At 34.9% G+C, this 25,672-nt stretch overlaps 1 protein-coding gene across 3 annotated transcripts in view; it reads left to right on the top strand.

Annotated features, from left to right (window-relative positions):
• Window positions 1-214: 214 nt before the first annotated feature.
• The window catches only part of LOC111511993 (dopaminechrome tautomerase), a 96,445-nt gene continuing 70,987 nt past the window's right edge, over window positions 215-25,672 (top strand). Inside the window, exon 1 of one of the 3 annotated variants that reach the window (XM_023168077.2) lies at window positions 215-408. The gene's annotated coding sequence lies outside the window, so the exon portion shown is untranslated. Of the gene's footprint in view, window positions 409-14,380; window positions 14,517-25,672 lie in introns of those variants that run through there. The other 2 variants (XM_023168080.2, XM_023168079.2) reach the window with 2 other exon arrangements.

Below are 25,672 nucleotides of genomic sequence, written 5' to 3'. Positions count from 1 at the left end.
AAGTCAAATCAAAAAGCAAGTTTGTACTTTAGAAACTGAAAGACTCGCCTATCTTCTGTGACAGCTAAACTATTAGTTTCTGGGAGGTTGTTCGGAATATATAAATACATTCCTTGGAAAAACTAGTGCAAATTCTCTTGCAGCAAAACCAATATCAGGTTTCGGTGTTACAGTTACCTCCCACCGGTCCATAATTCTTGAATAAACTAGCGTACTCATATCATTTCACGCAAAACAATTCACCCACCCTTTTATCCTTGATACGTTTCACATCAGGATTTGCTCTAGACCGCACTTTCTTTCATACCTATCTGACCTTTAATAATCAAGAATTGAAACACTTCGACAGTGCTTTTGCGAGATTAGTGTGCGTACTTCAATTGTTTTGTAGTTTCCGAATCTGAACAGGTGAGTCATCTTCAATTTTCTTTGAACTAGAATATTTTTGTAACAAGTATATTTTTGTTGTTCAGTGGATTTATCTCTGAAGTAAATGACTTTCATATTAAACCGTATATGGGTATTTATCGAATAATGTCAATGGGAATAAAAGTCAGAAAGGCACATCAATGGAAACGGTGTGAAATAAGACAGTTCACTAATCATATTTCCATATTTAGCAGTCCATAAGAGATGATAATATGAATGTAAAGTAGAATAGTAAAAGCTACATTACAGGCAATAGATAGACAGACCGACTTTATTCAGTCATATTATTGATATTCACATTTATGATGAGTTAAAAAGGTATCACTAGTAATAATAGTGATAATAGTGGTGAAATGAGAGAACATCAATACAATCAAAATAAAATGAGTAAAAATTAAAATTTGAAAACTTGAAATATGAGAACGTTCAAAATGAAAACAAATGATTGAGTGTGGGTTCATGAAATCTTGGTTTGAATAAAAACAGTTTTTAAAACGATATGCCTAAATTCAAAATCTAGAGAAATTTGCATCGACATTTCAAGCCTATTCAGCAGCTGTCTGTTTCCCTTTAGTTTTGCTGAGATAATTGTGAATGTCTGATTGGACATACTCTATATACCTATGAATAAGCTATTGTATAGTAAAACACGTGTTTTGGTTTCATAAAATGATCAGTGGAAATCTCAGAATCTAAAACATACTAGATCAGATATCGGTCACGGGATTGCTTTACAATATAGAAAATGAAAGAGGTAAAATTTCACTCACATGGAACACTGTCATCCTCTCTGGTAGACATCTGAAGTTTCGGCATAAGACACTTGTCTTATCGCCACTTCAGCACCAAATCTACTCATGTCCTCAATGACACTACATAATGACATTCTTTCGCTTATTTGAAAAAATCCCAGCCATAGGAATCTTATTTTAATTGAAAGGGGTTTAGAACATATACTGAATAATGAAAAATGTTTTTCATATAATTTAGTATTTGTATAAAACTATTTCATTCGAAAGTATTCTTCTTTCGTGTAATCCAATGTTTATATGAAAGTAGCTGTTTCGAGAGTGCCTGAAAGTTAATTCTTTGTATGGTATACACATTTTTGTATAGCGTTAACTTTTAAAATTGATTGCTTTGTTCCTTTTTTTCCAAAGATTCCAATTTTTTGTATGTAGAAAGCTGAAACCTCCCTTTTTCTTCTTTCTGAATGAATCGTGTTACTTCAAGTATATTCTCAGCTTCCTATTCCGCAAGTATAGTTAACTTTCTATTGATGCTTTCTATATACTTACTTGAAATTTGAGTAGTTTTATACTTATTCTGAGATTTAAAACTTTGCCTCTAAGTATAGCTTTCTTTTTGTTAGAACATCAATTATTATTAGCATGAGAAGTGTTCTTTTCTTTAATCAACTCTAAGATTTGAATATACTTCGTAGAAGAAAAAAACTATTTTTTCAAATATTCGAATATATTCATATCAAGTATATATTTCTTCTTGATACTACACCAATTATTATCAACATAAGGGTTATTCATTACTTCATTTAATAATTGTCATTGAGTGAAAGAAATTAATATTTTTCATGGAAGAAAATTATATTTTACGACATATTTATATTTATATCAAGAATAATTGTATTGATTTTCCACTTCACACAAGTATTGATGCTATTACAATAATTTTTTCTCTTTTGAAAAGGACAGATTATATTTCGTCCTATTACAGTACTTTTCTTTAATTTGTCTTCTTTCCTCTCATTTTTTGAATGTAATTATAAAATTAAAATTTGGGATTTAGTATTGGTTTCATAAATGCTACATTTTAATGTCGGGTAATTTGAAAATTTTGCAATTTTGTGTTGACTGAAAAAACTAAAAATATAACTTTGAAATTGAGTAATGCAATCCCAGTTTGAATATTTTACTCGTCAATATGACACTAAAATGTGACAATTATGTAATAGATACTCGATTATGATTTCGAATTTCCTGATTTGATTTGGTCAGAATATTGTGATAGAAAAAGAATACAATAGAAAAGCAGTATTTGTAATCTTCTATTTATACCCACCTGAATCAATTTTTGATTTTCTGTTACATTTTCAGTTACATTTTAGATGAATTGTGAAATATAATTATTGCTTTTAGGATAGGGGATATAAAATAAAAATGCGACGAATACTGTTTTCCCGTTTATTATATAAATGAATAAAAGATAAACGTGGCAGCAGAAAATTTTCAAACTCTAAAACATAATAATAATATATTCATATTCACTATAATGAAACAAGTTAATGTAGTATTAAATTTGATTATTTGCCATATGGATGTTTTCTAAGTCTAAAACTTGAATGTTTTTTTCTTGTACTGCTCCAAATTCCAACAGAATTGAATTCTAGTGCCTATACAGGGTATTAATTTTTTTATCATTATCTTCGGCCAAGTTTTTCAAATCAATTTGGTTATCTGAAAAGGGAAAAACAATTAATATACATAGTTGCACTGTTTATGCTTATAATTAACAAATACAACAGATCAGATGACGAGCTGACTTATTGAACCAATCAGAGATAAAAAATTAAAACGGCACCCACTTCATGCCTCGAAAAATAGCATCACTAAGTTGAGCTTTGAATATTTTTGAAAAATGTGAATGTTTGGTAAGTTTTATTTCGATATATATTTTTCATAACTAAATAAAATATTATTTATCTACAGGGTGTAACATAAGTACGTTAAAATATTCAAGTGACGTATTCCTGAGACAATTGTAAGAGAAAAAGTCGACCATGAGATTTGAGTATGTTCCTCAATATGTGACCTTGAAGTTTGGTCTTGAAAGATACCTCATGATCTTGCATTATGCACTTTCAATATGACCATGCGGTTCGACCTTGAGATTTATCCTTGCTCAATACGTGACCTCGATGTTAAACCTTGAAAGATGGCACATCCTATGATCTTCACGTTATTCATTATATCTTCAATACATGACTCTGAACTTGTGCTTTAACTTTAAGATCAACCTTGAGCTATGTGTATACTGTATAACTTTAAACATGAAATTTGAACTTGAGAATTCAAGCTATTCCTAATATGTGACCTTGAGGTTCAACCTTGGAGACCATCTTACGACCTTGATATATATGCATGTCATATAACCTTGAACATGTAGTGGTGGGGGGAAATACTTTTAACGGGAGTGCGATGTGAATGTTTCACTCAGTTCGCATTCTCCTCCTAATCTTGTGGTTCATATAATTTCATACAAAATGTATATGTGCAACGAATGTGGGAAAAATTTCACACGCAGTGACAACCTGCGTCGTCATCAGCGCGATTCATGTATGTTGATGAATTATGGAGGACCATCAACTGAGAATGATGGAGAAGCATCAACTCCGAAGAGGATGAGGTTGAACCCCCCAGCACCTCCGGTAATGCAGACATGCCAGTGCTGCAATTTGACAATTTTAAGTGATCAGATGAATGTACATCGTAGAACTTTGCACCATAGAACGAATGCATGTGTGCATTATGGGGAAGGTGTTAAAATTGTAGGCACAGCGTTCAAGTGTAGAATTGTGAGCTATAGGGTGGATAGTCAAAATCACCATATGGATTACAACAATTTCTCCAATGAAATGAAGCAGAAAGTGTTGAAACTACTGGAAGAAGTGTTGGCTGATAGAGCTGACTTTTTTTACAACTTTGCCATTTTACCTTATACAGGGTGTAACATATATACGTTAAAATATTCAAGTGACCTATTCCTGAGGTTATTTAAAAAAAAGTCTGTATGAACTTGTGTCCGAAAATGTTTCGTTTCTGAGATACGGGGTGTTGAAATTGAATTTTTTTGTTCGCTTTTTGAGAATAACTCTGGCAAAAAATAAGTTATTTGCACGAAAATTCGGTACCCGGGGTTTTTTTGACGTGGGAAATCATAAATTCGTATTAATTTTCATGTAACATCTAGAGGGCGCTGCGTACGCTGACATTATTTATTTCAAATTGCCCTAACTTTTTTGACAGTAAACTTTTGGTACTTTTCATGCAAAAACCTAATTCCCACACCTTTTTCAAGTAAAAAAAGTACACCTCCTCAATATTGATTTCAATTTAAGAGCCACCGGTATACAGCTGTTTCAGCCTTTTGGGCATCGTCAGTACCGGGCAGGCGGTCCTGGATTGAAGACAAAATGAGAAAAAACCAAGAAAGGACTTGATAAAAATAGCTGCGTAAACGCAAGCAAAACATAAGTGGAACCACCTATTGGTGTGACACCCAAGTCAACTTGCCAATTTTTTATGTCAGTGTTGGTGGTTTGACCAATCAACCGACAACTGCGGTAGCAGAAATTCCCATATTGATTTCAATTTAAATTGAAATTTCAAATACAAAAAAGTTGGATATGATATGTATTCATGGTGAAGCAAGAAAACATTCAAAAGAAGCAGTGACAATATACGCTAATCGGTATCCTGACAGAAAATTACCGTCAGACAAAACATTCGCTGGCTTAGCCAAATCTTTGGCACAAAATGGGGGTTTTAATGAACGAAAGCGAAAAAAAAAACAAAAACGTCTACTGATGAGAATCACTGTTGTAGTGCTAGGTCAAATGGTGTTGAAACCATATAGTTCTACCAGACAAGTAGTAATAATGCATAGTAACATTTCGAAATCGTCAATACAACGAATTTTGTCAAAAAACAAATTTCATCCATACAAAGTACATTTGGTTCAAGGACTACATCCAGGTAATAATCTTCATGTTTCATTTTTAATAACTAAAATATATTCCCATATTCAGGAGATACTGATAGAAGATTAAACTTCATTGCATGGTTGTCCACCCGTATTCATGATGATGATTAGTTTCTGAAAAAAATATTATGGAGTGATGAAAGCCGTTTCCATAACAACGGTATGATAAACAAACATAATTGTCACTATTGGTCTGACTTGAACCCTCATTGGGTGCAAGAAACGAGATTTCACTCTGTGTGGGGAGTTAATGTTTGGTGCGGAATCATTGATGATATTTGATATGACCTCATTTTTTCGAAGGAATTTTCAATGGGGAGAGGTACTTGGTTTTTCTACAACATGTGTTGCCGAATCTCTTGGAGAATTTACCAATACAAACTCGACTGAATATGTGGTTTCAACAAGATGGGGCACCTCCACATAATAATAGAATAGTTACCCAATATTTGGATGATACTTTTAATGAGAAATTGATTGGAAATAAGGGTCTAATACCATGGTCAGCTCGAAGTCCAGATATTACTTCACTAGATTTCTTTTCGTGGCGATATATCAAAGACTCAGTTTATATGCGACGTCCACAAAATGTAGAGGATTTGAAAAATAGTGTCACAAATGTTTGTGCTTCCATTACGCGAGAGACGCTTTTAGCTGTCACGAATCGGAAATTACTAAAAAGATGCAATATGTGTATTCTACGTGAAGGAAGTCAGTTCGAACACTAACTAAAATGATTCTTGTTATCACTGATTGATTTCGTTTTCATCATGTTAGTCGAGTTATCGTCAAAGTAACATATTTTTTGGTAATTTGAATCATTTATTTTGATTTGTACAGAAATACGCAACTAGATAAAATTGAACAGACAATGAAATCATAACTGATGGATTCATTTTATCAAACTCGTATTATTGAATTCATTTTGACTTATTCATGGCCCTCTTTATAATACGCAATAAAATTGCCTTTTTTCATCAGTATTCAAGGAAAAGTACAAGTGTGCTATAGGCTGAATTCAGAATTTAATGCAGAATTCAAAAACCAATTGAAAATACTGGGTTACTATTGAAAAAAATTGGCGTCGGTGTCGCGACGCCTTAACGGATGATGTCTACTGCTGGATCTCTACGTAAATAAGAGGACCCTTTGACACCAAAATTATCTGCATTCACGAAATATGGATGTTCTCTTTCATTTTTTAGATATTTGCTCGCAGAGTTTTATGTGGGACACCCTGTATATATTCTATTCATTAAGGAAGTGACATCAAAAAGCAAGTTGGCACTTTAGAAACTGAAAGACTCGCCTATCTCCTGTGACAACGAAACTATCAGTTTCTGGGAAGGTCGCTTGGAATATAAATACATTCCTTGGCAAAACTAGTGCAAATTCTCTTACGAGAAAACCAGTATCAGGTTTCGGTGTTACAGATACCTCTCACCGGTCCTGATGTCTTTATTAAACTAGCGTTTTCATATAATTTCACGAGAAACAATTTACCCACCCTTTAATCCTTGATACGTTTTATATCAGGATTTGCTCTCGACCGCACTTTCTTTCATATCTGACCTTTGATAGTCAAGAATTGAATCACTTCGAAAGTGTATTTGCGAGATTAGTGTGCGTATTTCAATTGTTTGGTAGTTTCCGAACTTGAAAGGTGAGTCAATCTAATTTTATTTGAACTAGAATACTTTAAGAACACAAGTTATATTTTTGTTGTTCGGTGGATTTTATCTCTAAAGTAAATGAATTCCATATACAAGCTTATAGGTATAGATACTTTTCGAATTAAGTATGCAATTGGAATGAAAGTTGGAAACGTACATCAATGGAAACGGTGTACCTAAGATAAGACAGTTTACTGATATTTCCAATTTAGCGGTCCATATGAGAGGATAATGTGAATCTAAAGTAGAATAGGAAATGCTAGGTACATTATAGGCAATAGGCAGACAGACATACTTTATTTAATCATATCAAGCATTTAATTCATATTCATGATGAATCAAAAAGGTATCACTAGTACCTAACAATGATAATGAAAAGAGAGAACATCAATACAATCATAATGAAATTGGTATAAATTAAAATTTGAAAGTTAAGAAATAGGACAACGTTTCAAATGAAAACAAATGCTTGAAAGATAGACAGAGAGTGGGTTCATGAAATCCTGGATTGAATAAAAACACTTTTTCAAAAGATATGCTTGAATTTGAAATGTAGTGGGTTTTGCATCGATATTTCAAGCCTAATCAGTTTCCCTGAATTTTTTTGAGATGATTGTGAATGTCTGATTGGACATACTCTATAAGGGAATGAGGTACGAGTATGAATATGCCTCAGAAAGCTACTGTATAGTAAAACACGTATTTTGGTATCGTAAACTTTTAATTGAAAATCTCAGAATCTATAGCACATTTGATGCTATAGAACACTTTCTATTCCAAAATCAGATATCATTAACATAGCATTACAATATAGCAAATGAAACAGTTGAAATTTCACTCACATGGAACACTGTCATCCTCACTGGTCAACATCTGATTTTCGGCAAGCCAGAGTCCAAACAGGGTGGGTCACTTTCAGAAGGGGTGTATTTCAGGGCGATTCCCTCAGTCCCCCTTCTCTTCTGCATCTCATTATTGCCATTATCCGTTACGCTCAGAAATACTCGATGGTATAACTGTGGCACCATCGGAAACCGATGGCACAAGGTCATCCATTTGTTTTATATGGATGATCTTGAACTTTATGCATCTAGAGAGAAGAATCTCCATCAGTCCTTGAGGGTGGTGCAAAAGAGGACGATGCGGGGACTACGGAGAGGATGTGCAGCTCGTAGCATCTTACATCATTTGGATGCCGGAGAGACGTATACTTACCTCGGGGTGGAACAACGCCACTCACAAGAGGTGACAACAGTGAAAAACTCTCTCCGCGGCAAGTATCAGCACAAACTTCGACAGATCTGGTCATCGGAACTGTCGGGGAATGACAGAGTTGCTGCAACAAATATGCTTGTCGTTCCACTCCTACTCTACTCGTTTGGAGTAGTGAAGTGGACTCGGGAGGAGCTGTATCAACTTAATGTAAAGACAGAAAAATGAGGCATCTCTATAGGAGTTTGCATCCCAAATCGTCCGTTCCATGGTTGTACTTCCCCCGATAACAGGGAGACCGTGGACTTTTGAGTTTGGAGAGTCCACATGACAGAATGGTACTGTAAAGACATCAGGAGGTCGGATTCCTGTGACCATGAGACAGCAGGAATTGGAGCATTTCTCTTCAGGGCAGCTGCCCGAACAGCTGATGAACTCGGCTTAGTTTTCGACACTGAATGAGGTGACCAAAACTCTGTCACCGAGTTGGAACTCGTTCAGCAAAAAGCCCATATGAAAGCCGCAGAGATCACCTCACTTCTGCGGAAACACAAGGGGTCTTCTTCAATAACATTGGAGATCTTGGCTCATCAAAGCGCCTGACTTTCGCTTTCGTCAGGTCGAGTGGGCTACGGCCCTCTTACGGTATTGAGTAGACAACGGTGTTGCCCTACGCTCCGGGGGATATTGAATCCATTGTGGGGAACAAGAAGTGCCGAATTTATTGAAATTATTCGTTCCTCACCCTCAGGCTCATACAAGAAAATAAGCCTGATGTAGTCCTTCAAGACCACCAGAGCAAAACGATATTTGTCGTGGAGTTTTCAGCTGCTGGAGAGACGAATATCGTCCAAAAAGAGGAGGAAAAACGGATAAAATATCGAGTCCTTGGTGGAATGATGTCCTCTCCACTCTCAAATCTTGAAATAATACCAGTTTGCCGAAGTAAGACAGAAATCTGTCATTCTTGGCTTGGCTGCGCTTGCTCAGGGCACATTATTTTTGGACCCAATGATCACTTACCCCACGGTGTGGGAAGTGGTCGTTGGTTGATAATGCTGGCGTGCCCTCCCGAATGTATCGGAGCTTCGGGGGATAGGGCCTGATCAGCGCACACTACGATAATAATGGCTTTTATCAAATGTTCCATACAATTACAACTAATCAGAAGGCAGTATTCAATATCTGCGTATGATAAATCATCGCAGAGATTGCTGTTTCAAGAGGACTTTTTTACTAGTTTGTACCTGAAAGTTACTTCTTTGTGTGATGAACATATCTTTGCATAGAGTTGATTTTCAAAATTAGATGGATAAGTGAAAAGCCGAAGCCTTCCATTCCCTTTTTTCTGCTATTACGGCAAAGTCGTATCAAATACCAAATGTCACCATTATCAACTCCAGACCATATTGTTTCCAAAACGATTGCAAAAATTCAAAAACACGGAAAATTTGTTTGTTAGAAAGGTACATTCAATTCAATAAAATTGAAACAATAGGCTTTTCGGAAAATGCAAAAATTAAATAAATTTTAAATGAAAACGTAATGTATTAACCCAAACATCGGGTTTTTGTTTGCTGAAAAGATTCAGGTAGGTCTGTTTAGTGAGTTGTATTTGAAAAACATTCAATTATCTTTTGAATCATCAGTTATAAGATACTTAATTACGGAACGGGTGATAAATGTGGAAATTGGTATTGATATTACTAGCGGCATCTTAGTAAATATTTTTCTAGAAATTTTGTGACGATTTGGTAAAAAAAATGCCAAATTTTATCGGTTTGAACGAAAATGAAATGAAAATAGAATGGGTGAGGATCTAGTACCAAATGATGCTTAGGAAATAGCAGTACTTGGACAAACTGCAATGTATATTATGTTTCGTACAATAACAAAGACTACTTGCAAATATTTTTTATTTGGCAGACAATAACTGTTTACACTTCATCACGTATGCAGAATAGTTTCCGAATACGAAAATTTTGGGAAAGTGATAGAAACGATAAAAATTCAAACAGACAAAAAACGCACCAAAAACATTATTGAGAGATTTATGCGTTGGTGGCGTCGGCTTGCCATGTGTGAATATGTGTGTGCGTTTTCAAGAACATTTCTGTCCGAAGACATTAACTTGGTTTGTTTGAATTGAATCGGATTTTCTATTCTTTTACCTATTTACTGAATTTCTTGATCACTCCTCACATAATAGGTTATTCGATCTTCAATTCTTCTCACCATTTTATTACCTATTTATAATTTTTGTCTATTTCCTGAGTCTTCTGTTATCTCAATATATTTTGTTCTTGTTTTTTTCCCATTTGTTGTAATTCTATGGATTGATAGAGGTGGGCCATATGCATTGCCACGGCGGTCCCCGGATTTGAATCCATTGGGTTTCTTTCTGTGGAGGTATCTAAAAAGCCTTGCTTACGCTACACCTATCCAAACGAAGGTGTCTTCGCAGACTAATGTATTGAGAGAGAAGGGGGTCATATTGGACAGGCTTTGTAGTGGATTTTTCATTTCTGTTTGCTCTTGAGGCTTGCACTTCAAATTTACACCATGAGTTTCGTTGAGTTTACGTATTTGCATCATAAAAATTTTGTTATGAACATTTTACCTATCATTTTTATTTTTAATCAAAATCATTTCGAATAAGGGTAGACATCTCAGGTTGGATGTCGTGCATTTTTATGAAAAATCGTTGCTCCGATCGATTTTCCACACAAGTACTTTTCTTCAGAAAATTGTCTAAGTAACATGATTTTGTTGGAAAATATTGAGAAATATGTGTCATTTCAAAGTTTTGGGGTGTGGACCATTGGGGGTAGTCCGTTCCTGACTTTGTAGCACAACATCTGACTCCTGCATGAAAGCTCATCAAAGCAATTCATTTGTTCAGTCAACACCAAAATTGGGTTAATTTTGAATATTCACTTGAACAGTTATCAAAGAAAAACACTTTTCATTTTGTAACTTTGAGGGCGCATAACTTGGTAACGAAGAATTTTAGGAACAAAAGTTATATGAAGAACTGGTGATATTTTGAATCCATCTATAAATTTCCGAGAGGAAAAGAGGAAGTCCAGAGACACCCTGTATATGCCTTCTAGGTGTTGTGATACATGACTACATTTTTCATGACAGTGGCTATCGAAATTGATGATAAAAACTAGATACCCGTTTCGAAAAAATAAATGAAGATGGAACCCAATAGATGGAACGTCGTATTGGAAATTGGTTCATACTTGCAAGAAAATAAAAACAAAAATGCAACAGACATTGATGAAATTTCAGTAAAAATTTTGAATAACCTTCCCGATTCCGCTTTGAATACACTAGTGATGGCTATAAATAAATCCTTTTCCCTTGGAAATTTCCCTTCGTGTCTAAAAACAGCTCTTGTGATTCCTATTTTCAAAGGTGGTAATGCAGAAGATCCAAATAACTTCAGACCTATCTCCATGCTCTCAACACTCTCAAAAATCATAGAAAAACTGGTGAAAAAAAGGGTATTAGCTTTTCTGTATAAATACAATATATTAACCAACTGTCAATTTGGCTTTCAGAAGGTAAAAGGCACAAATGATGCAATCTTTTCTTTTCTTGAACATGTCTACACACATCTCAACAATGGTGAGGTCGTAGCTGCAGTATTCTGCGATTTCTCCAAAGCTTCTGATTGTGTAAATAATGAACTTCTTTTGCAAAAGTTGAACTACTATGGCTTGAGAGGAGTGTGTAATGACTGGTTCAGGTCTTACTTAAGTGATAGAAAATAGTTAGTAAGATCAAACGAAAAACTATCACACACGAAGGATATCTTATGGGGCGTACCACAAGGATCAGTACCAGGCCCGATTATTTTCCTTATTTATGTAAATGACCTGATGACTCTCGCAATTCAAGAAAGTTTTACCATCTTTGCGGATGACACCACGCTCCTTTGGCACGGAAAAAATATTTCTAATATGAAAGAAACTATCTCTAGTGATTTAGAAGTTGTGAAAGAATGGTGTGACGCAAACTACTTGTGCTTTGATATTGAAAAAACAAACCGACTCATCTTCAGATGTAATATTAATAATGTATACTTGAATATACAAATTCTTGGGAATAAAAAGCATTTCAAATTCCTGGGAATCTTCATGGATAACAAATTAAAGTTTGATCAACATATTTCAGCTTTGAATAAAAAATTGGCATCAGGATGTGATGCACTTCGAATAGTTTCAAATGAACTGAGTTCATCCACAACAAAAATGGTATATCATTCCCTGATCGAGTCCCACCTGAGATATGGTGTTGCCTTCTGGGGATTTTGCAGTCAACAACTTTTTCATTCATTGTTTGTTTTGCAAAAGCGAGCGGTTACATACTTATGCAAGGTGAGAGTACGTGAGTCATGCAGACCATTATTTTTGAGAGAAAAAATTCTCACTGTTACTTGTATTTTCATACTTGAAACTGTTTGCCTGATTTACAAAAAACATAACATGGTTGGAACTCCGGAACCTACAAATTACATAACCCGGCAAGTAACTGAAAATAAAATACATCGTCCTGTTCTAAAAACAAGCCAGACAAATTATTCTTCAATTTATGAAAGTAAAAAAAGCTGTATAATCACATACCTTACGAAATTAGAAAGGAAAAAAGCTATTAAAAGTTCAGAAATCTTGTTACAGATGCCCTTGCAACTAAAGCGTACTACAATCTTGATGAATATTACAATGGAACTTTGCTGTGATTTAATATAGGTGTTTTTTGTTGTTTATATTGACACCTATACTTTAAATTATATTTTATACTGGGATATATATTATTTTATTGCCATGGCACGTGAACTTATGTTCAAATTGTATATATTTGTTATTTACATCTTTTGAAAGGGACTATACAAACTATTTTGTCTACAATTTGTTGAATTTTATTTTTTATTGTTATATTTCATCTATTAGATATGTGAATTTAGTTTTGCTCAAAGTGTGTTTATGTGTATTTGTGTTTTTGAATTGTTTCTTCTCTCTTATTCTTTGAAGTGCTATATATACCAGATTTTGTAACAAGCTTTGGCAATAAGATTGTATATTCTTGGACAATAAAGTATATGTCTATTCTATTCTATTCTATTCTATCAGAGAACATAATACATGTAAATATTGTAGCATTAATCATTCAGGTGAACTTTCAGAAAATATTCAAAATTATTTTTCTAAATACAAAATAACAACAGCTTTCATTAGTAATAATAATTTATAGAGAATTCTGTTCAATGCAAAACCCAAACAAGATAGAATGAAAAAAAATCAGGTATATATAGAATAGAATGTGGGGAATGCTCTGCAGGAAATACAGGCCAAACCGGTAGAAATATTGACGTAAGGCTCCGTGAACACATCTGTTTGTACAAATAATCTATACGATCTATGAACAACTGCAAGATTCAAAACAAAAGATAAGTGAAGATAATCTCAAAATCTCACACACACATGAATCTGTTGGAAGCCATGGAAATTAATAAATCAATTGAAAATCCGAAATATATAAACCTGAACGAGCAACTTGATTTATGTAGGTTTCCACTCTTGAATTTATAAGTTTGATAAACCCGGCAATTTCTATAATCTTCTGTGTGAATTTTCTTATTTGACATCCCTGTTCATTTAGTTACCTTCCCATCCAGCTCATCTACAAACTCCCTATATAACGTCGTTTTTAGATTTCAGTTAGATTTTATACTTGATAATGAAATAGGTCGTAAAAATAAAATAATTAGTGGAAATTAGGCAGAAGTGTTTTCATTCACTTCATTGAAGTTATTATGAATTTCCACTAAATATACAAGTCATGAATTACACAAATTACTTCAGAGCTAATTGAAGTATACTGTAGTCTTCTATGACATGTAAATTTGATTGTTTTCTTGCAGTACGTTGAGTTGTCATATACTGTAATGATTTAGTTCGGTTGTTTGAGTGGAAGAAAGTATTTTTCCCACCCCTATTCGGGTGCAAACTGGTGCTAACTCTATTTTTTGATAGGCCATTTTCTCTAGTGCTATTGTTCTAACCAAATATATTCATTATTATTATCGATCAATCCAGAAAAATTAATATTTGTATGGTATAAAAATGATATGAATATATCTAGACTTTACATTTTATATCTGTTCCAGTAATACAAATATCAATAAAACAGTAAACAAAACAATGAATGAAGGATGAAAAAATAAGCTCAACAAATAGCGATGATATGATAAAAATATTATTGAATGAATAACAAGTGTCTTTATCCGAATAAATTGTAGATTATTGTTTTGCTGGCTCTTTATATAAGCCGGTATTTTTTCTCAAGTGATTTCGTATTGTTTAGGGAAGTGAGTTGAATAGTTTTGGTATTGGATATTCACGAGTATTGTGAGTATGTGTGCTTAGTTACCTCTTTTGGATAAAGCTTTATGGCTTTCTACTTCTTCATCATCAAAAAATGTGGGAAACTTCCGAAGAAAGGAAGAAGAAATGAAAGGAAATCACTTCATTCAGAACTCTTCATAAATATAATATAAATACACTGAAATTCATTTCAAATACAAACTAGAACAAAAAACCTTTTCAGAACAACTAGTTAAATGGATATAACCTTTTCCTATTGGTTTGTTCTGAAAATAATCGTCATGGGATTGAAACAGTTATCATTCTTTAGGAAAAATATTGATATAAAATTTCATCTTCATTTGTGTACTTGGGAATTTTGGAACGAGACAGGTATCACCTCATCAGCACCGTTTTGGATAAGATTCAAAGAGGAAACACTCATTTCTTCCACAACATTAAGACTTCATGTCACCGGATGAGAAAAATCTGCTTTTGTAATGATGACATTATGATACACATTCATACGGTTAGTTAATAACAGCCAGACTGATGGAGAAGTAGAAAGCAAAAAGCTTTATTTCCCAAAAATTATTCTCCCCTGAAAAAAATCCTTTCATCAACCAAGTTTATTCCTATATAAATTTTGCCTTCTCTATTTTCACAATATGGTTAACAGTTATTCAGGTTTTGTGATTCGCGATATATACCGGGCGAATGAAATTTGAGTCGATACACGGGGATCTAGAAAACGGTAAGAAGTACAGGTATCATTAGTGGTGTCAGGCGATACCATTACTGCATTTTTGAACTCAACATGAAGGAAAAGCTTGAGGAGTCTCACGGAAATGCAATCTACGGAATATGTTGAAAAATATGTGAAAATCTGTTGTTACTCCAACCAACTTTTTTTAAAAATTTTCTCCTCTTTGAAAATTTTATTTTTATATTTTTTTCCCAACTACGGTACGAAACTTCAGAGGGTGATTCGTTAGGTCGTTTTATCATTTTAAGGAACAAAGTTCGCACAAACATATGTCTGGAGTTGCTTCGTTTCTGAGATATAGGGCTTTGAGTAGAAAAAAGCGATATTTATAAAATATCATAAATATCCTCACACCGAATTGGTTGAAATATGCTATAGTTATTTGAAGCATGAAGGCGCTTATATAGCAATGACTAGATTGAAATTATTAGGTCCAGTGGAGTCTCGGTGGGAACCAGATCCAACAATATTAGGAGAAAAAAGTACGCCACTGACTTGTTGTAACTTTTTACTTTTTTGAATTATTCATCTAAAAATACAACTTTTTTGTCGCTTCTATTTTCTTCATACCTAGCCACTTTACATATTATGAACACCTGTTTTGGAGATAGTGTTGGCATATCAGTGAAAGTCAGAGTTGTCAATTAGCAGTGATTCCATAATGAATACTCCTTAACGTTGAATCGGTTGACATGCACTTTATTTATGGATTAGCAAAATGGACAGATGGACAGATATCTTAACAGAGTAATTCCATGTGCCAAAACATTTAGAATGCTAAATGTAAGATTATGTGAAACTGGGAGTTTCAATAAAAATATAGGTGGTGAAAGACCAGAAACGCCTGAACTAGAAGAAGCTATACTTGATGAGATAGAAGAAGATTTTTCATATAGTACCAGACAGGTTGCACTGCAGCTGGAAGTCAGCCCAAAAACCGTATGGACAGTTGTGAAAAGAAACGTCCTATACCCAAATCACATACAGCGGGTCCAAGCTATACTGCCTCGAGATTTTCACCCAAGAATAATGTCTTGTAGGTGGTTGATCTTTATGTTGGCACACAATTTTTCCACCCAATATGTTATTTACGGACAAAGCAAATTTTTCACGAGATGCTATTATGAACTTTCACAATGACCATTTTTGGGCCGATGAAAATCCCCAAATTATTAGAGAAAGTTATTTTCGACAACAATTTTTGCTGGGTATAGAAATGGTTGGTGACTACCTAATTGGTCCATTTTATCTACTAGCAAGATCAACAGGTTAATCCTATGCGGACTTTTTTTGTGAGATAGTTCACCCAATTTGGTGGTTTATGCACGACGGGGCCCCAGCTCATTTTAGTGTTCTTGCTCTTCATCATCTCGATATCACCTACCCTTTTCGCTAGATTGGACGTGCAGAATCTCAAAATTTGCCAGCTCGCAGTCCTGATATGAATCCTCTAGATTTCCATTTATGGGCGTCATCTGAAGGCTCTTGTTCATAAAACTCTTATACTAGATGTGAATGACTTGAGGAAACGAATAATTGACAATTGCATAGTCATAAGAAATACTCCAGGAATTTTTGAACGTGTCAGATAGTCAATGATAAATTGATTGCAGTCGTGTATTCCATCAGAAGGTGGAAATTTTGTTTATCTACTTCAAGATCGAAATTGTTTATTATTTACTTTGGGTTTTTATTTGTTATCCATAGACAGTTTTTTTTCGAAAATGAAGCTGGATGTGAAGCGACGAGAAAGTTGTACTTCCAGTTGCTTAATCTAAATAAATAAAAAACTACAAAAAATCAGAAGCGTTCTTTTTTTTCAATATTGTTGGCTGTGGTGCCCACTGAGACGCCACTGGATCTAATAAATTCAATCTAGTTCAAGCTAAATAAGCACCTCATTACGTCAAATAACTGTAGCAAATTCCAACCAAATCAGTGTGAGGAAATTTATGATATTTTATAAGTATAATTTTTTTTTCAAACTACAACGCCTTGAGTTCGGGTTGAACCGCATCTGGAGTTTTGAGTTTAACGTTTCGCCTCCCATTTTGGAGCCATTTTCAATAATTAGATGGAACTTGACGCCTGGGCCTCAATCTGCCTACTCCCCAGGTCTCGTCATGAGTTCTCTCTACAGACTCAATCTGCCTACTCCTTAGATTGAACTGAGGTGTCGGTGGTATTTATATCGACGGAAGCTACTGAAGTGGAAATGTGGGGCAGGGCTTCGGGTGATTACCATCACCGGACGTTTTGTTGGGGGGTGAGCATCAGAAAATTAAGGGTTTCTTGGCAGTTGAAAGTTCCTGACCGTCATCACGTTTGTTCAGGCAGAAAGGTCGCTTCTCGATTTCGATGGCCTCACGAATTATTCGAGCTTTTAGTGTTTTAGCTGAGGATGGGTCTGACTTTCGGACAGCAAGTTGATGTTCGTATACTCTACTTGTTACACGTCTGTCGATCTGGCCTACATATGTTCTATCTCAATTGGAGCATAGAATTGCATATATAGGTACCCTGGGATTTAGTGACAATTTTGTCCTTGTGGGAAAGGAGGGATGTGGAAATTTGTATGTTACCGGTGAATATCGTTTTTATGTCCTGTTATTTGAGAATTTAGCCAATTTTGTCAGTTACATCCTTAATGTAGGGAATGAAAGTTTTCTGGGTAACGTTGTCTTCTAGGTCTTTGGGATTGGACAGAGCAGTTTGTTAACGTCGAATGGATCTGTTGATTTGATGGCTTATGGATCCATTTTGAGGGGGAGCTGATTAGTAGTTGTTTACAGCTGATTCTCGGCCTCCCCCCACCACTATGACGTATTAATTGCTTTTTTTATTGGTTGTTGTTTGGTGAAGTTTTTTTGTTGTGCAGTGAAGTCAAGGCATTGTGACCTTGAAGTGTCTGGTGCATGGATCGTTCAGATTTTTTTTTCATATGAGATTTTGTGTGTTTATGTGTGTGTGTAGGAGAATGCACGGTACAGGGTTTCATCATGTGCTTGTTTGTCTATGTACAAACATACGTCTGCATACTTCGAAGATCCTCCAAGTAATAAATGCTCCATCGGTGTTAGGGCACCAAGTTAGTAGTGGAGTGACGTCACAGCAATAACCGTTCAACGGCTAGAGAGCGACATGTTCACTCCACGACGTGTGGCAGAGTAATGCGTATTCATCGGTCTGCCCTCACCTCTCCTGAAGCGATGAAGGTTCGCTCTAGCCCCGCTATCGATGGTGACACAACGGCAGCCGAGGACTGTTTGCCTAGCGTCTACCCTCTCCGAGACCGCAACGACCACTGCTTGCTCGTACCGGCAACTGTTATCGCATCAAGTTGGGAGATGGGCTTGGCTGTGACGTCAGGCATCTCTAGTGGATAGCAACTAGCAATGTGAATCTTTCACGGTTTCATGGTGGGGGTGACTCACACTGTTTAATATAAAAGAAATGCCTGGCACACTATGAAATCAGTAGACGAATATATCTGCAGCAGTTAGCAATTGGTAGAGTGTTATTCAGTTCGTAATAGAAGGAAGACGGTGAGTGTATTTGTCTGTTGGAAATTGTTTATATTTTCATATATATTTTCATCATGTCCGTTTCAAAAGTAGACTTGAATAAAATTAATAATTTGATTGTACAGGAGGTTGAAATACTAGAGCAAAAGGCCTTATCATCATTGCCAATTGATGAAGTGTACATAATTAAAAATATGTCAACTTATTCTACACGATTTGGTAAATCAATTTTATTAACTTTGCAAGATGTGAGCAATGATAAATTATTTAAAACATGGCTACCAAAACGTATTTCGTTGCAATTCAGTGATGACGATATATCTTGTATCAACTCATCAGGTGGTAAATATACGATGATGTATTTAGGACAGAGCCAACAAAGTTTTGCTGGCATGAAAACGCGATCTCTAGTCAAATTCAATATGATTGAATAATAGTAATAATTTATAGTGAATTTCTTTAGGTCATAGCTTACAAAGTTTTTTTGGTGTGAAAACGATAACTCTAGTCAAATTCAATATGATTGAATAATAATAGTAATTATAATGAATTTCTTATTGTTTTATTAATATTCATATATTAGATGATAATTATATGGAAATATAAACATTACTAACTTAGTTGAATACACTCACTTTGTAACTACAAGTAAAATGGGAATGTGAGTATTATATCACTGAAAAATTGGAGGTTGCTTATTGTTTTTTTTTTGTTCGATTTCAGTTCCACCATTTAAAGATGTGGATGCAGTACGCAAGTCAAGATTGGGTCGATATTGTAGATCTCAAATCATCGGTTCAACATTTGTCGTCTAAATTGAAGGTGTTGGGTGATGGAGCCGAACATGCAAGCGTTTATGATATGAGTGTATGCTATGATGAAAAACAAATCGAATTATGCCTTCGTGATGCTGAGAACTATTGGAGTGGTGCAGAAGTTTGCAACAAATTTTTGGATAATGAATTGGAATTGTGGCAACTTTGTGAGGTTATGATTGAACTGAACCTAAGAAGATTCCTGTATAGCCTCCAACCATACTTGCCAGAATGGATTATTCATCACTTTGAATTGAATGATGAAAATCGAGAGGAAATTGAAGATGGTCGCGAAAATGATGATTATGAGGAAGAAGTTATTTTAGATAGTCTGTATGTTCCTGTGAATCATAAATAATGTCAAATAAAAAACTTTGTATTATTTTCATGTTTTATTTATTTAAATCTGATGAAATACAATACATGATATAAGTCAGTTACAAATAAAAAAAAAAAAGATCATAAAACAGTACATGATAGAGTGAAAAAAAAGTGTCAATATCTGCTATGAACTGAACCATCCAATGCATTGTATGTTAAAACTGTATCATGCAAAATTAATGCATATACTTTAGTGTTGTCTGGAAACTTGGTCTTCCTCGTCTCAAACTCAATCTTTATATCAATAGTTGATGATTTTGTTGCATTCGGTTGATGGGAACAATCGATGACGAATAGTGGATTCTCTCTAAATTGTCCAATGTCCATCAGAGGTTCACTCATATCTTTATCATAATAACTTCGCTGGAAACTCTCAAAAGCATAATAAGCAGGAGCATCAAGTTTTTTATCGAAATTCAAATTCCAACGCTCATATGGATAAACTTCAGAATTCAAGTATACTCGAATACTATTGATATCAGCAGTTGTGAATTTTGTAATATCTTGTGTTCTATCTTCAGATGTGGTAGTACTTTGGAATGCGATGATGACAAAACGAGGAGTTTCCAATGCGTTAGTTGTTTTGATGGCCCATATGTCTGAAGAAGTCCCACGTAATGATGGTAGTTCATAGAGGTCCCACATACGATACGCCAACTTGATTTTGGCATTCAGACCGCTTTTGTTTATTCTACTCAAAAGTTTGAGCTTGTGTTTATCATCTGGTACAATATGCCTTATTTTCCATTCGATTTTATTTATTTCCAAATCAGCATCAACCTCACCTATATATGAGTTTTTGAATGATCGAGCGATAATCAAAATCAATTCTTGTTTGGCATTCAAGATACTTTTGTTGTAATCTTCAGCAAAACCCATCAAATATTTCAGTGGTAGTTTTCCACTAAAAACATGACTGTTTGTATCCAAGATATCTTGCTTCAATTGTGAAAGTCCCCAACCAGATGTCAATAATGTGTTAGCATGAGATTGTCCAAATGATATCATGGTTTTCATTGTAGATGTTATCCCAGGTTTTCTAACAACAGCCACTTGTTCACCTCCCATTTCATAACGAATTTCGTCAAAGAGAAATGCAATTGCATTATTCGAGAGATAGCATGTTTTCGCTACATCTTTGGGGGTGAATTTACCTTCTATGTAAATGAAGCTCTCGGCAATATCTAGTATAACATCTTGATTATTGATTGCAATTCTGATTTCATCCGAATTCCTGAATAGCGGTGATCCATAGGGCTTATATGTGTGCTCATGTAAACTTATGAGAGAATGATCGAGCACTGGTTCATTGAATATATTCAACTTTTCATTGTTTGTTTCGAGCACCATTGTTATTTTCTCACTTTCAATCCAATCGATTTCAAAAATTTAAGATCACTCACAGACAGAGCGTTATGTGCTAACTGTTTAGCATACACTTGTGGAATGAGCTTCTTTTTATGCACACCTTTCTTTTTGATAGTGCAACTCGTTTGGATTGTTCAATGCGATTTTGTCTATTATAAATGAAACCCATAACAACAGTTATTCGATTTTCTTCAATTCCAAAATAATGAAAATCTCTTCTTCACTTCCAAAATCGATAAGGTTATTTTTTTCATCCAAAATACGCACTGTAATGTTGTGAATCAATTGACGACCTTCTGGACTGACAGGCATATATATAATACTGTGTGGTTCTTTAGTAAGATTGTAGCCAGGTTCAACATCAATATCGAATGAGAAAAGAATGTGGGATTCTTCACCATTTATATATGAACCAGATATTATATTGCAATCTAAGCGGATAAGTCTCACAGTTGTAATGTTTATTGGTAATGATGATTCATGTATCTGATTTGGTGGAAATATTTCATGAGCGAACCCCATCATTTCTGCTATTGAATTTGGATGTGTCAGATCAATTTCATATTTGGATCGCATTTCACATTTGAATGTATTATTATTGGCGTGTAGATAGAAAATATCATCTGCAACGACATCATTTGGTTTTTTATCATGAAACAATCTGAACATGATATGTTTCTGTATGACGGCATTGATCTCTTCTATTTCATAAGCACCACATGGAATTTCAATTGTCAACTTTTGGGGTATCGATGAGTTGTCATTACTGATTCTAAAACTAACTAAGTTATTAGCTTCAGTTATATTATTGATTGTATTGCATCCATAGAATCCCAAAAGTCCTAATCCATAACGACTGTTCCTATCCAATTCAATTGGTGGAAAAAAATCCGCACTCAAGACACTTGTCCCGACAGCTTGTAGCTCGAACTTTCGTGACATGACTGATGAATATTTTGAAACACATTTCAATTTATTATTGTACACAGCAACAGCACATTTGAGACAATTTACACTTTTTGGAAGGTGTTGTATTGTAATAAGTATCATTTTTATTGATACCAATATTCACATCCTCTATATTACAAATACAACACATAGATTTCCGAGGTATAGGACCGTCATTAACATCCGATTCTGAATTTTGATCGTGGTGGTGGTGCTCATAACAATATCTATGTTTCATTATATCGATGTCATCTTGCAGATGCTTAGGCAACTTTTCCCAAACATATGCAATCTCATGTGCAACACATGCAAGTATCACTTCCTTAGGCATATTTGCAAGCATCACTTTATCCATTTTTTTCAAGGTACCATATTTTGAAAACATTCTAAGTGAAAACCCCATTCCCTTGATAGCCTCCCGATCCAGTTTTGGTGTTGAATCCATTTTTATTTGGAAAATTATTTAGAGAGAAACTGCAAGCACAAGTGACCACAGAGAACTGTATTAAATTTCTGTTGTCGATCATAGTTATATTTGATTTTTACATTCGAACATTTTCGAAAGAATCGAGTCAATTCCAATGGTGGGGGTAGATCTCCAAAACTATCGAAATATGTGACTTCTTTCCCACATTTTTTATATGCCACCCAATGTGTTCCTGGTCCACTTATTCCATCTAAATTAACAATAGCTGTCTCGTTTTGTTTTGGACCTGAAGATGGTAATCTATCACGCATAAAAACACCACGAAAATGTGGAATTTTCATTTTTTGTGCATAATAACTGAGATCGAGATCAGTAAGAGGCCTCTGAGGTAGGGGTTCAATTAGTTTTTTGTTTTGTTTGTGGCTTTGTATGGTTTTAAATATAGTCCTAAACCTTTACGGTATGGTTTGAGATATATTCCACTTCCGCGTTTGCCTAATGCTACAGCCTCCATGGTTTTATTGTGACGATTGGCTTCCATTAAAGCCGCTCTGCTGGCTTTTGCCGAATTCACGGCCTTGGTAATACCAGCAGCAGCTCCCGCCAAACTTCCTAGTGCGGATAGTCCAGCAAAAATTGGTATCAATGGTAAAAGTCCACCGATCTTGGGAACAGGAATTATGCGTGGTGTGCGGATTTTCTTCTTTCCACCGGCAGCTTTAAGGTATTTACGTGCCGCCTGCAATGCCACAGTGATAGCTTTTTTGCTATTATTCGTCACAAATTGATTCCCACCAGCTTTCTTCAATACATTTCGCACTTTATGGACTATCCCAGCACCAAATGCAACTTTTTTAATTTTATTTTTCTTCGTTTGTTTCCTCTTACATTTTTTCTTATTGGTACTACAACCCATGCCCATATGTCTTTTCGCTTTCATAATGTTGGTGACAAGTAATGCAACTGCTCTTTCCCCAATACTCGCGTCCTTCGATTTAACCCTATCCCAAGCGCTGTATTCAAGTTCTTTGTCGGCTAAATGTCTTGCTGCAAGATCGGATGGATGCTTAGAATATTGAATATCGTGTTTTTTGCATTCAATATCTAATTTATTGATTCCAGGGTCGTTACGAGCTAAACGTTGTTTCAATTTTGTACCCGGTCCACAGTATTGATAACCTCCGGTAGATGTAATTCGAAAGGAAGTTTGTTTATTAAATCATTAACAAAACCACAACCTCTTTTAATTTTACGATCACTTTCAATACGTCCGTATCGTTTGATGGTACACATTGAAATGAATAAGCTAATAACATTTATATAGTCTCCAACCACGGCACGATGCGCATTGTAAAACAGAAAGAAAAGTTTGCTGTAGATAATCTAGATGAGAAATTTGGTTGTGGATTGAATGGACAAAGGGTATTCAGACATGGTCCACTACTTCCATCATCAGTTCGAGGACTCATTATAGGACCTTCAAATTGTGGAAAGACGAATGCAATGATATCACTATTAACACATCCACAAGGACTGAGATTTAGAAATGTGTATCTCTATTCGAAATCACTCAATCAACCTAAATATCAGTACTTGCGAAGTGTTTTGGAACCTATAAAAGGATTAGGTTTTTATACATTCAGCAATAATGCAGAAATAGTGGAACCCTCCGACGCTAAGCCTAATTCTGTTTTCATTTTCGATGATGTAATATGTGAAAAGCAAGATATTATTAGATCATATTTCTGTATGGGACGTCATAAGGATGTTGATTGTTTTTATCTAGCACAGACATATTCACGGGTACCCAAACAGTTAGTGCGTGACAATACCAATTTCATTATAATGTTCAAACAAGATGAGACGAATTTACATCACATTTATTCAGATCATGTTTCACCCGATGTAACATTCAAACAATTCCAATTGATGTGTGTTAAATGCTGGGAGGACCAATATGGATTTCTAGTCATTGATAAGGATAGAAAAATAGATGAAGGTAGATATCGCAAAGGATTCGATAGTTTTATATACCCATGATCTTGTTTTTGGAACTTATTCGATCACTGAATATTGTAGTGGTCACTTCACCAACGAATTAAGCTTTAATTCAAAAAAAAAGGGCATTATGAATACAAAAAAAGATCCTGAAAATAAAAACAATGAAATAAATTTGAAACGTCAACTAGTAGAGACAACAGAAGCTGTCAGGCAGAAATTCAACTCTATCAAGAATGATAATATTGAAAATCGTACGACACTTGAAAGATTGTATGAGCCCATAATGAAACCATTGAATGTTTTATCATCAAACGCTACTTCTAAATCACCAGTGTTATCACCAAATCATGGAACTGTTCAATCTACTTCAAATTATCCCATGAGTACTCCAATAGGAAGAAAACAATCTTTTGGTAGTGTATCATCTGTGAATAGTGACACGAGCACACTTCAAGACGATATGAGAACAACTCTATTCGAAACACCATCATCGTCCCACATCGATTCCTCGGATCCTGACATCTCACCTGTTATGAATGAAAGTGGTGAAGATGTTTTGATGAAACATTTGAATAATATAAAATCTAGAAATCCAGCATATGATGGAACATTTGGCGTACGTATGGATCCAATTACACAAAAGCTGAAAATGGGAAGTCTAGTGGTAAATTTCAAAGATGGAAACATTTCATTTTGGGATGCTAATAAAGTGAAAAAATATGAATGCGCAGGTAGTCCAGAATTGTATGATATGATTTTTTTGAAGAATCCACAAGATGTTGATAATGAAGAAACTCGTCAAGTATATTCCAAAATATTGAAAATAACGAATGCTCCATATAAACAATATCATCTGAAGAATGGTTTTAAAAATACAAATTCTAAAAAATTTCGTGAAGTTATCAAACCTCTATTAGACTCACGACAATATCCAATAAGAAGTAGAAGTAAAATTGGTGGAGCACTCAAACGAGT

Source organism: Leptinotarsa decemlineata, unplaced genomic scaffold (genome assembly GCF_025532065.1).
Source record: "Leptinotarsa decemlineata unplaced genomic scaffold, Ldec_3_MD MMD2_tig00078422_RagTag_RagTag, whole genome shotgun sequence".
Classification (NCBI taxonomy): domain Eukaryota; kingdom Metazoa; phylum Arthropoda; class Insecta; order Coleoptera; family Chrysomelidae; genus Leptinotarsa; species Leptinotarsa decemlineata.
The sequence above is the reverse complement of the archived record's forward strand: the minus strand, read 5'-3'. Positions and strand labels throughout refer to the sequence as shown.